At 41.2% G+C, this 12158-nt stretch overlaps 1 protein-coding gene across 7 annotated transcripts in view; it reads right to left on the reverse strand.

Moving 5' to 3' along the window:
- LOC143021075 (uncharacterized) overlaps positions 1-3710 on the reverse strand; it is a 54826-nt gene extending 51116 nt beyond the window's left edge. For 2 of the 7 annotated variants that reach the window (XM_076178324.1, XM_076178318.1), the window contains exon 1: positions 3506-3707. The gene's annotated coding sequence lies outside the window, so the exon portion shown is untranslated. The other 5 variants (XM_076178325.1, XM_076178326.1, XM_076178321.1 and 2 more) reach the window with 5 other exon arrangements.
- Between the last annotated feature and the right edge of the window lie 8448 nt (positions 3711-12158).

Consider the following 12158-nt stretch of genomic DNA (forward strand, 5'->3'; position numbering starts at 1 on the left):
TGGAAATCAAGGATATACATTAAGTTGCAACTGTACATGAATTTGAAGCAAAGTATGATAAAAGTTGGAGATTAGGAGACAGGACACAATGAGCACTGTTCCTTTCCTGTATACTACAATTAGATAAATACACATGCCATAAAACAACGTGTTTAAAAAATTTAGCTCAACATATTGGCAAACTTTAGTATCTTCATTTCACACCTAAAACTTTACTGTATATTGTCCAAACTTGCCTGACAACTAATTCTGGAGTGTTCACATAAATCAATATCCAATGGAAACTAAGACCCAACTCCTCTTTTTATACCAATAAGTTAGAAATGAGCACTCAAAACATGGTGTACTATACCAATACCCAATAACAATACTAATAAAATTGAAACAAGTTACAGAGGCAGTAAAATGTAACAACATTTTAAAACTTAAGATATTTATTAACTGCATGAAGCTCTGTTGTGACTCACTTTCATACAAGAGTGATACTAACATACCTACAGTCTGATCATCACCCCACATTAGTCCAGTATCAACAAAGAACTGACCTGGCACCAGATACCGCTTCCTCACATGCAATCATTATGCAGAAAACACACAATGCATTATCTGGCACTGCCCTACTTTTGCTCATTTCAGACCAACTCTATCAAATCTCTTCACTGAGTTATCTATGAGCTAATCATATAGCTTTGACTGGATTCCTAGGGGCCACAGGTCTCCTGTGAGAGATTTCTGGAGCACAGGACTTACTGATTGTTGATGGCATATTAAATAATCACTCTTTCACAGTGGATCTTTCTCTTGGAAGAGACCCATGTCCCCCAAAGATTAAAAGACATACAGCTCGTTAATTAGGGGCACCCAACATCTGCTCATCTCTTGGTGTGATGGTAAAATTCACCAAATCAAAACTGGAATACTAGTGGTTAATTAACTATATCCTTTATAACAACTTTCAATAAATATTGGGAACATGCCTATACTGATTAATTAATACTGTGTTTACCACTAGGTTTTGTAATATACTATCTTATCAAATCCTGCAATGACTTATTATATTTCATGGGTTTTTATTATGATATATTTACTAAAGTATTCAATACTCTTTCATATTAAAATAACATGAATTCATACCCCAATCATAATAAACACAGCATCAACCTATGTTTACCACTAGGTTTTGTAATATACTATCTTATCAAATCCTGCAATGACTTATTATATTTCATGGGTTTTTATTATGATATATTTACTAAAGTATTCAATACTCTTTCATATTAAAATAACATGAATTCATACCCCAATCATAATAAACACAGCATCAACCTATGCTGATATAATAAAATAGTTATTTTCAAGTTTCACTGTATTCTCATGATATAGCAACTGGAAAGGTGATCTACACCTTGAAAATTTTTAAACCAAAATAAACAAGCGTTTGTGTTTCAACTGCAGATAGTGAAAGTATAGCAATTTTTTTTATATATTATAATACATGAACGTAATATGTGATTTTCTTGGCAGAAATAAAAATAAAAAATACCTTGCTACAAGCAAATATACTAACGAACGAAGTCACTAGCATAGGATTAGGACGCCATCTTCTCTGTCAAGTGTTTGTCGTCTGCCCAGTCTAGTTGAAATGTCAGTTACAAGGTGTATGGCCTCAGTACTTCCGGCAGTGCCTTGTGAGGTACATATTCTTGAAGGAATACTATGGAGCTGAAATCCATGCATTCCTTCAAACTGCAAGAACCCTATATACCCCGCAATCAGAGAGAATGATTGAACAGCCCACCAACGTCTCTCACGATGACGACGACGATCCGGATGACCTATAAATTGCAGGTACCGATTTATTAACCACAGGTTAGGTTAAGTTAGGTTAGACGAATTTATCATCCTTTCATTTCTTCGATGTCGGCATCTATCATAAGAAACATTGCATACCATTCGTCCGGCATGACTTCATTACTTACGAAATCTGTTTTAGCAACTTTTTTGTTTTTTATTTCCGCCAAAGAAATTACATATTATGCTGATACATTATAATTTACAAAATTCATAAATCAATTTTCTATTGCTATATTGCATCCAGGTGCAAAACTGAATATTTACCCAAAATCATAATAAATGTCTCCATTAGCACAGGTACTGAACATATAAAAAAAAAATATGAACATAAGAATGAAGGAGACTGGAAGAGACCATAAGGCCTACACCAAGCAGTTCCATGTCCAAAATCTACAAATGAAGATGCATATATATACACTTGTCCCATTAAAAAAAAAAAAAAAAAAAAAAAAAAATTATATATATATATATATATATATACATATATATATATACATATATACAATCACTCCAATTTCTATCAATGTCCAATTCACCACACCCAACCCACCTTAACCTAATCTATCTTTCCTGGACTGCCCTACCTATCCATGCTATAGGTCCCAAGCCCCTGGAATACCCCACCTAGATTTGTAGTAAGAACCTGAGAGACAATGTGACTGTCCTTAGGTCCCATTACCTTGACTTCCTGCCACACCTTCAACAAATGTGCAAACTCCCACTCATTCATGTTCTACAATTGTCTAATTGTCATAACACATGTTATGAAAAACAATGAAATCCTTCCATTAGGTATATCTATAAAAAAAAATGTTATTTTTAGGTTACACACCTCTCCCCCAACCTATCCTTATGTTTATGGGGAATTTACTTATGAGATGGTGATCTGAGTAGGGTATTAAACCTTTTGTTTGTCTAACCTGAGTTACTTTAAACTCTTATTAAGGATATTAGGTTATCAAATATAATCTTTCTGGAAATCCCGTGTAAACTACAAAAAGTTCATGGAATTGGTTTTTATTCTCACCCATCTTTACATACATTTGCCAAAGATGTTATGAAGATAAACTATAATCACTAATGTTAAGGCAAGGGGAAAATTATGAACATATAAAATCCCTAACAATTGTCAATTCCATACACATGGAAAATATTTGGTAAAAAAAATTATTTCATTACAAGGAGAGTAACATTAAACCATCAAAAATGATGGGTATCCTCATGCTTTTATCTTTCACGAAGTCAGAATGAGTATTTAATTCCAAGCAGTTTATAATAATGTTAAATGATGCAAGCTAGTTTTGCACAAAAAGGGCGTAACAGATTTCTGGAAAAGTATACTTACAAAGTGATATCCAATAATCAAGTTTAATAAACAAATATGGAATACGGATTTTGTCCAAATATTCTAAACACTTGTCTGAGTAACACGACACCAAAATCAAGTTTACACTGTCGTTCCCAAATAACTGTTAACAAATTTCTATCTCTCACTAACTTTCTCAGTTTGTGTACAAATCTATCACTTGTCCCATTCCATTTACGAAAAACGATAAACTCAGCCTGTCAGTGCTCATTCCTATAACTCTTTAAAATAAGCATATATAAGTGAGACTTGTATATATTAAATATCTTCTCAAGAATGTCTCACCTCAGACTGGATGATGGATATATAAATTTTGTCCACAAACTGTTATGACAACTTGACGAGGCTATGACGTCTGTTCACTACGAACTCCAGCCAGCTGTTTTTCACAAAGTATATCGGATTTCCGTATGATAAAAAGTTTGGAAAGTAATCTCTCAATACCACAAATGTATAACATATAATCACCCTAATTAGTAAATAATATTTACACAGGTAGTAACTGCGTAGGCAGCAATATGAAATTAAACTCTGGGTCAATATTTACATAATAATATATATGTATAACATGCTCATTATAATACATAAATATCCATATCTGACGTCAGTTACACACGTATGAACTCAAAATTATAGAATGTAATTTTATAAAATTAGCGCGTGATTCAAGTTAGCAAGAAAGTCACAGTGAACACAAAATGAAGTTCTACAGAGATTACATGAGGAGGAAAGGATAGGTAAAATTCTTTTTGATGATGCAACAGGAATGAATGCTTAGGATAAAAGGCAGATGATCTTAAGAAATAATAAGCAAAAATCAATAACAAGGAAGCCCCATCGTACCAGGTGGTACTTCCGACTTTGCCAGATTAGTCATATGTGATTCATTGGGAAGCGAACAGAATGACTTATTCTTATATCAGTCCACTTCCTCGGCAGGTAGAATTTAATATTTTATTATGTCTATCGTCAAACTAATATATTCAGCTTAATCTAATGCATTCATCAGTGAATGAGTAAACGAAAAAATCTCAAGATTGATATATAACGACCTTGAATGGTCATATAATGACTGTAAAGATGCTGTTCCCTAATCATCTACAGGTCTAAAAATCGTCTGATGTTTGCCAGAATAAACACTGTAGTATGACATCGCATCGCTTAGCCATGATTCCAAGATAGTCATCACTGAAACCAAATGCCAGTCATCGATTACACGTATTCGCCTTTCTTCAGCACTGGGTCACCCTGGTAAGCTGCCACGCAGACTACCGGAATACCGGACCATAAGGAGGGGATCAGAACATTACTAATTATGAAGAGCAATCTGATAGTAAAAAAAGAATAGGCTGAAAAAGAGTGATGTTGTATACAAGTACTCAAACATATACCGATCATTTTTTGTTGGTTATAACCAGAGTATGGAGACGATATCACACCGAAATGGAATCAGAGTAAATGAGAAATTATGAAATGTTGCAGAACGGAGGATTAGAAGGAGTTTAGTTATCAGCATTCTCTTTTTGTTTTCTTGTTAGTGTATATTAATTTCCAACCATAAACGAATGCCTATCGACTTTGTCCCTAAAACTGTCACTTCAGTCTTTAATTGAAATATCAACCGCATGAAACATGCAGTCCTATACTCAATACTGAATACAGGGAGAAGACGGAAAACTTTGTAATAATAAATACACTATCTAGAGCTTATTCCAGAGAATAATTAGCCACACGTAACAAGAAAAGCATAAATTTCCTTATAGAAGTACAAAATCAACATATCACTGCAAGAACTCACCAGAACAAATTTGTGTAGAAGAATATAAGAACATAATAAATTCTCAATATATTTAAAAACATGTATGTAATTAAAAAATATCGTATTCTAACTGGTAAAGCATGAATCGAGTAAAACGGTATATTTCAACATGTTCTTTCAATATAATTCACTATGTGTTCTTTTGGTAATGCTGCTTCTCCCTCACCCCGAAAGAAAATAGGCTAGTAAAGTTTCAAGACGTCATCGCGTAATTCATGTTTGTATTCAATAAAACTATTTTTTTTTAGAATGACATATCAGATGAGGTAGTTAGTTATAACAAAATCAGGGGAAAAAATAAAGATATTGGATATTGCCCACACAAATGTAGATATATTTTTATAAGCAAAATCAAAGATAAATTAACGGAAAAAAGGCCAAATGTGCTTTAGACAATAATGTAAATATTGATATTCCAGTGGTTGAGGAAAATACAACATATGTTGAAAAACAGAAGAGGATACAGTAGGTTGCGATGTGACAAAAGAGGTGAAAAACATAATAAATAAGGTGTAAGAAGTGGAAATAGGAGCGACCAAGAAAACTATTGCAAGAATTGCAAATGAGGAGGGGTGGAAAAAGAGACATCATAGTAGCATACATCTCTTCAAAAACAAGAGTATGAAGAAGAAAACAAATGACTAATAGGACATACTGTTGAGCAGCCGAAAAGAATAATAATAATAAAGTGAGGACAGAAATTTAATCTATATTTCATCTTTATACCAACAGGCTTTTTCACCCATATAAGGGTGGTAGCCAGCCAAAGCATACAGCTGTCGTGATATGATTCGGACAAGCCAGGGAAATGAAACTTACAATAACACTAAGGTGCTCGGGTTTTTAATTAACACTAAGCTCGTAGAGGGAATGTTGGAGTCTGAGAGCGAAGGGGAACTTGAAACTTGAAGAGAACTTCTGCTTGGAGATGTCGTGCCCTGGAGTGAACTGCGAATTGCTAGGTAAGACCACCCGCTTGCGCGGGATCGGTTTTTGTGGGAGGGGAAGAATGTCTGTAAGAAAATGAAAAAATAGTAGTGTATAAAAGAGGGTTAGTGCCACCGGGCGATTAAGCGAGCGATCAGGGGCTGTTTGTGGTCGTTGCTCTGGAGAAATGGACAGGGAACTCGGACGGCGGCGCCGACGGCCGGGATTAGAATCACCAAAAGTTCAGAAAATGGTAGGAGGCGTAGTAGTAGAGAAAGGTGGAAAAACGGAAAAATCTTTAGTGGGAGGTAAATTGAAATGAGAAGATGTAGTAGAAGAGAAAGTTAGAAATAAAGCGAATTTTAGTCGAAGAAAAAGTAAATGAAGATGTTTGTGCGTGGGTCGTGGCTATGTTCGTGAGAGGTGTGTGTATGTATCTTACAGGAAGTGAGTAGAGTTCACTTCCCGCGTGTAGAGAGCTCGTTCCTGTTTTTCCCCAGGTTGGGTTTGAGAGTCGGTAGAGTCGATCCAGTGGCGGTGTGAGTGGGGGGGGGGGGGCGGGTGTTGTAGAATTACGTGACTGGAAATTGTGTGTAAATGTCAGAGGTGTAAACCCGCTCGTCAACGTCAGCGAAGAGGCCAGCGCGTGGGTGCGGGCCGGTCGGATAGAGAGACTCCTCAATTCCTCTCTGTCGATCAGCCGGTGATTAATTAAGGTACTGAGTAAGAGTTGGGTTGGGCCTCTGCTAAGCCAGCGAGCAAGTGTGCGTGTGCCTCTATTCTTCCAAGCACTACTCTGAAAATAGAGAATTACGTGACTTGGGAAATGTGTGTATTTTGTCTTGGTGTAAACCCGCCTGCCGACATCAACGAAGAGGTCGGCCTGTGCCAGACAGGCAACAGCAAAGGAGATATATCTCCTGGCCACCACCGGCCGGCGAAGATTGCTGGGCGCTTGTTGAGTGAGCTGGAATGGAGAGACGTCCGACCTCCAGGAGCGCTGTGTTGATTCTCTGAACTGATTTCTGATTTCCTAGGTAAGACCACCCGCTTGCGCGCCGACATTTTATAGGAGGCTGGTGGGAACCAGGGCAGCTTTCCGAGTTCCTTATTGGCTGAACGCTGGCTGGCCGGGACGTCTTTGCTAACTACGCTTGCCAATTACAGTGAGTATATCGGCCTAACTCGAGTTGTGTGGCGGCCAGTCTGGTTTTGACCAACGGCGTGGCACTACAATACTCCATTCTTTGGTAGCGAGCGCCGCGGAGGGCAAGGCGAGACGCGAGTGATGTGGCAGAATCGGGCCGGCCTTTTTACCACCCGACCGGAATGGGTGATTGTGCCATCAAATGACATCTCTGGAGAGGACGGCCTGGATGATGGAGAAGGCGGCGGCAGCGTGCTGGAGGCGTGGTCGCTGTGTTGGCGAGGGGGGTCTGGCTGGGCATGGAGCTGTGGAGATATACGGTTAAGTGATAATGGTTGCAGTGAAGGGAAGAGTGAGTTCGGAGGAAAAATAGGGTCTTAGGGGCTGGGGGAAACGCTGGTGGTGGGATGCAGGGTTGGCCTGGGTGATGGAGGGGACGGGTGCGGCGAGGATCCTGACTGAGCCTGGCGGTGTGGGTTTGGGGAATCAGGTGGAAAGGGGTGGCCTGAAGAGACGAGTGGTCCCGGGGGAGGGGTGGGGTCTTGAGGTTCGGGGGGAACATTCGATATGGGGCGCAGAGGCTGCATAGATTGACGTTGCTTAGTCCAGGGCATGACATCTCCAAACAGCAGTCCTCTCCAAGCTTCAAGTTCCCCTTCGCTCTCAGACTACGACATTCCCTCTACGAGCTTAGTGTTCATTAAAAACCCGAATGCCTTAGTGTTATTATGAATTTCATTTTCCTGGCTTGTCCGAACCATATCACGACAAAGTGGTGACCCTGGAGTGACCTGGATTCTGGATTCTGGATTCCAAGAAAAGACCACCTCGCTTGCGCGGGATCGGGTTTTGTGGGAGGGAAAGAATGTCTGTAAGAAAATGAAAAGATAGTAGTGTATAAAAGAGGGCTATTGCCACCGGGCGAATTGCGAGCCATTAGGGGTTTATTTGTTGTCGTGGCTCAGGAGAAATGGACCGGGAGCTTGGAGGGGAGCGCTTGACGCCGGGGTTAGGATTAGCATCACCAACGAGAGTTTAGAAAATGGTAGGAGGCGTAGTAGTAGAGAAAGGTGGAAAAACGGAAAAATCTTTAGTGGGAGGTAAACTGAAATGAGAAGATGTAGTAGAAGAGAAAGTTAGAAAGGAAGCGAATTTTAGTCGAAGAAAAAGTAAGTGTAGATGTTTGTGCGTGTGTTGTGGCTCTGTTCGTGAGATGTGTATGTGTGTATCTTACGAGAAGTGAGTTGATTTCACTTCCCGCGTGTAGAGGGCGGTCCTGATAAGCCACAGGTGGGGCGAGCGTAACCTGATTTTCCCCAGGTTTTGGGTTTGAAGTCCTTTAGAGTTGATCCAGTGGCGGTGCGAGGGGGGGGCAGACGGGCGGTGTACACCCGCCTGCCGACGTCAACGAAGAGATCCGTAACCAGAACGGCAGCGGCAAGGAGATAACTCCTCGCCGCCACCGCTGGCGAGCGCGTTCCTGATGAGCCACAGGTGGGGCGAGCGTTGCCTGTTTATCCCCAGGCTGGGTTTGGATTCCAAGAGAGTTGATTCAGTGGCGGTGCGAGGGAGGGGCAGACGGGCGGGTGTTGTATGGTCTCTTTCCTTCCAATCACAACTCTGAAAACAGAGAATTACGCGATTGGGAATTGTGTGTAAATGTTAGAAATGTAAACTCGCTCACCAGCGTCAGCGAGAGGCCAGCGTTAGGTTGCGGGCCGGTTGGACAGAGAGGTGTCCCAAGTCTCTCCGTCGACCAGCCTGCGATCAGATTGAGCGTTCTGAGTGAGACGGTTTGGGCCTCTGCTTTGCCAGCGAGAAAGTGTGCGTGTGCCTCTTTTCTTCCAAGCACTACTCTGAAAACAGAGATTTACGTGACTTGGGAAATGTGTGTATTTTGTCTTGGTGTAAACCCGCCTGCCGACGTCAGCGTAGAGGTCGGCCATGCCAGACCGGCAGCAGCAAGGAGATATCTCTCCCCACTACCACCGGCCGGCGAGTGACCTACACGTCTCGGCTAGGCGCCGACCTTTTAAGGGAGGCTGGTGGGAACCCGGGCAGCTTTCCGAGTTCCTGATTGGCTGGCCGGAACGACTTTGCTAACTACTCTTGCCAACTACAGCGGGTATATAGGCCTAGCTCGACATATGTATGCACATCTCGTGGTTGTATGAGTGGGTGTGGCAAACCACACACACTCATACACTGAATCACCCTACAAACGGGCTCGCCATAATAGTCCGTGGGAATCATATTCCCAAATTTTCAAGTTCAAGTTGTGTGACGGCCAGTCTGGTTTTGACCAGCGGCGCTTCACTACACAACTAACCGTCCATCCTGCTCCCACACATTTCCCTTTTATCTTAGCTCCTTTAATGGGTGACTTTAATTGTAGAGAAGTAATGTGGGAGGAATGGGAGATGGAAGTGAAGAAATCTAGGGCAACACACTGACGAATATCACACTGAATAATATAATGACCCAATGGATCAAGGAACCAACAATATACAGAGGGGAAGACAAACCTGCCAGACTGGATTTTATTTTAAATAACAAACCTGAGGTAACCGAAACAATGAATCATTTGTAACCAATAAGAGTAGCCATGTGGTCCTTGAATTTATGCTGGAAGTTGAGTAAAGACAGAAATAAGAGAGAAAACTTATATAGATAAGAATTATACAGTGATGCAAAGGGTAAATTTGCTAAAGTGAAAAAAAAATACTTTGAAGAAATAGATTGGAGGGAGGGAAATTGGCAAATAGAAAATATAAGACACATGAGAGATGGAAAAAACATAAGAATACAATAATCATTGTATCAAATTTCATTGAGTAAAAAGCCCACTGCCCCACCACAGCTGGCAATGATTATGGTCCTTGGGCCTTCCCACATATCTCTGGGAAACAACTCTGGACTGTTGTTTGTGTTGTATGAGCATGGGACTGTTTCTAAGTCACCAGTCATCAGTAGTCAGCTCTCCATGTGTGAAAAAGTATAAGAAATACAGTTAAAGTTGCTAAAGATATCTTGGGGGTCTAATCCAAAGGTCAAGTGTCAGCAAATCAGGACTCCTGATGGAGGCGAGGGGGTTGATGAGTTTTGAAAATGGGCAGCTCCATTGTCTACCTTCCAGGACTACCACAATCAGGTATTGATCCCAGATGGACAACTGACAACTGTTCTCCTCTCCTTTCTACTTTCAGCTGGTTTCATGCCAACATAACACAGACATTCCAAATTTTCCTCCCAGAGTTCTACGAGAGGTTCTCAGAACAATTTTCAACCATTGTGGGGTTGCAGGTTTTCCACTTAGTGAAACATGAGGCAACAATTAATTAATCAACCCACACTACACTCAAATAATGATTGTTGCCCCAAGTTTCACTGACTGGATTCCTGCAAACCCACAATGGCTGGCAACAGCCCTCACACCCTCCCATAGATCTCTCTGGGAAGAAACTGGACTGATTTCTGTATTGTATTATTGAGTAACTGTTTCCGTGTCCACATACATTAAAAGACCCAAACCTTAGGGTGCTGGTCGGAAAACTCCTAGACCCTCTTATACCTTTACTTCTTTTAGGAATGTCCCCTGAGGGGCTACAGGGAGAAGGATGCCTGGTCCCAATCCCTGTCCCATTTTTCTCGCCTCTCACGATTCAAGTGGAAGTACTTGTTGGCAGTATTCTTTTCCCCCACTGCAGGGTAGGCGAAACAAGGAAATGAAGTTCAGAGAAATGGTACAGGACGGCAACAAGGGGTTGGGGGACAGTAGCAGTATAATAAAAGTTTCATCATTTCTCTATGAGCAGAGTCCTCTATCACAGACAAAATGATGTGTGGCTCTGGTCCATAGGGGTGCCCCATATAGACCCTAAAGTATCAATTGCATGCATGCTACTTTGCCATAACCACATGCAACCAATACCCCAGGATTAGGAGAGGAACAGAGGGAGTGATTGGCAAGGAGAAGAGTGGATTTAGGACAGGTAGAGGTTATGTACATCAGATTTTTGTGGTAAGGCAGATATGAGAAAGATATAGGAAAAGGTGAGGATGATTTTTGGGCTTTTATGGATCTGGAAAAGGCTTACGGCAGGGTAGACAGGAAGGCACTGTGGGAGGTATTGCAGATATACGGGATAGGAGGAAAGCTTCTGGGAGCTGTCAAGAGTTTTTAGGAGAGTAGTAGAGCATGTGTCAGGATTAGAAATGGAGAGAGTGAGTGGTTTGAGGTAAAGGTGGGACTTCATCAGGGATGTGTTATGTCGCCTTGGCTGTTCAACTTATACATGGATGGGGTGGTGCGAGAGGTAAATGCGAGGGTGGTGGGTCAGGGATTGGAGATATTTAAAGAAAATGGAGAAAAGTGGGAGGTGAGCCAGTTGTTGTTTGCGGAAGACACTGCGCTTGTAGCAGGATCAGAGGAGGGAATGAGGAAGTTGGTGACAGAGTTTGGGAGAGTGTGTGAAAGAAGAAAGTTGAAGATAAATGTGGGTAAAAGTAAGGTGATGAGATGTACAAGGGGTGAAAGTGGCAGCAGACTGGAAGTGAGCATTAAGGGAGAGTCACTGGAGGAAGTGGATAGTTTTAGATACCTGGGTATGAATGTGGCAGGAAAGGGTGGAGTGAAGGTGGAGGTAGAATGTAGATTGAGAGAAGCAAGTAAATGCCTTGGTGGAATAAAAAGTGTAATGAGGAATAGACATTTGGTAATAGATGCTAAGAGGAGACTGAATGAAGGAGTGATTGTGCCAACAGCACTGTATGGGGTAGAAACATGGAGCATAAGAAAGGAAGAGAGGAGTTTGAATGCGTTTGAGATGAGGTGTCTGAGAAGTATGACGGGGGTTACTAGGCTGGATAGAGTGAGAAATGAGGAGGTGAGGAGAACAGGGGTGGTAAGGGAGTTGAGAGATAGGGTGGACGAAAGAGTATTGGAATGGTTTTGATGAATGGAAAGAATGAGTGAAGAAAGACTAGTAAAAGAGGTATGGAGGGCAGATGTGGAGGGAGTGAACATGAGGGGGGCGACCTAGGAT

The sequence above is a fragment of the Oratosquilla oratoria genome, chromosome 41, assembly GCF_046742065.1.
Source record: "Oratosquilla oratoria isolate Oo_2021 chromosome 41, ASM4674206v1, whole genome shotgun sequence".
Taxonomy (NCBI): Eukaryota; Metazoa; Arthropoda; class Malacostraca; order Stomatopoda; family Squillidae; genus Oratosquilla; species Oratosquilla oratoria.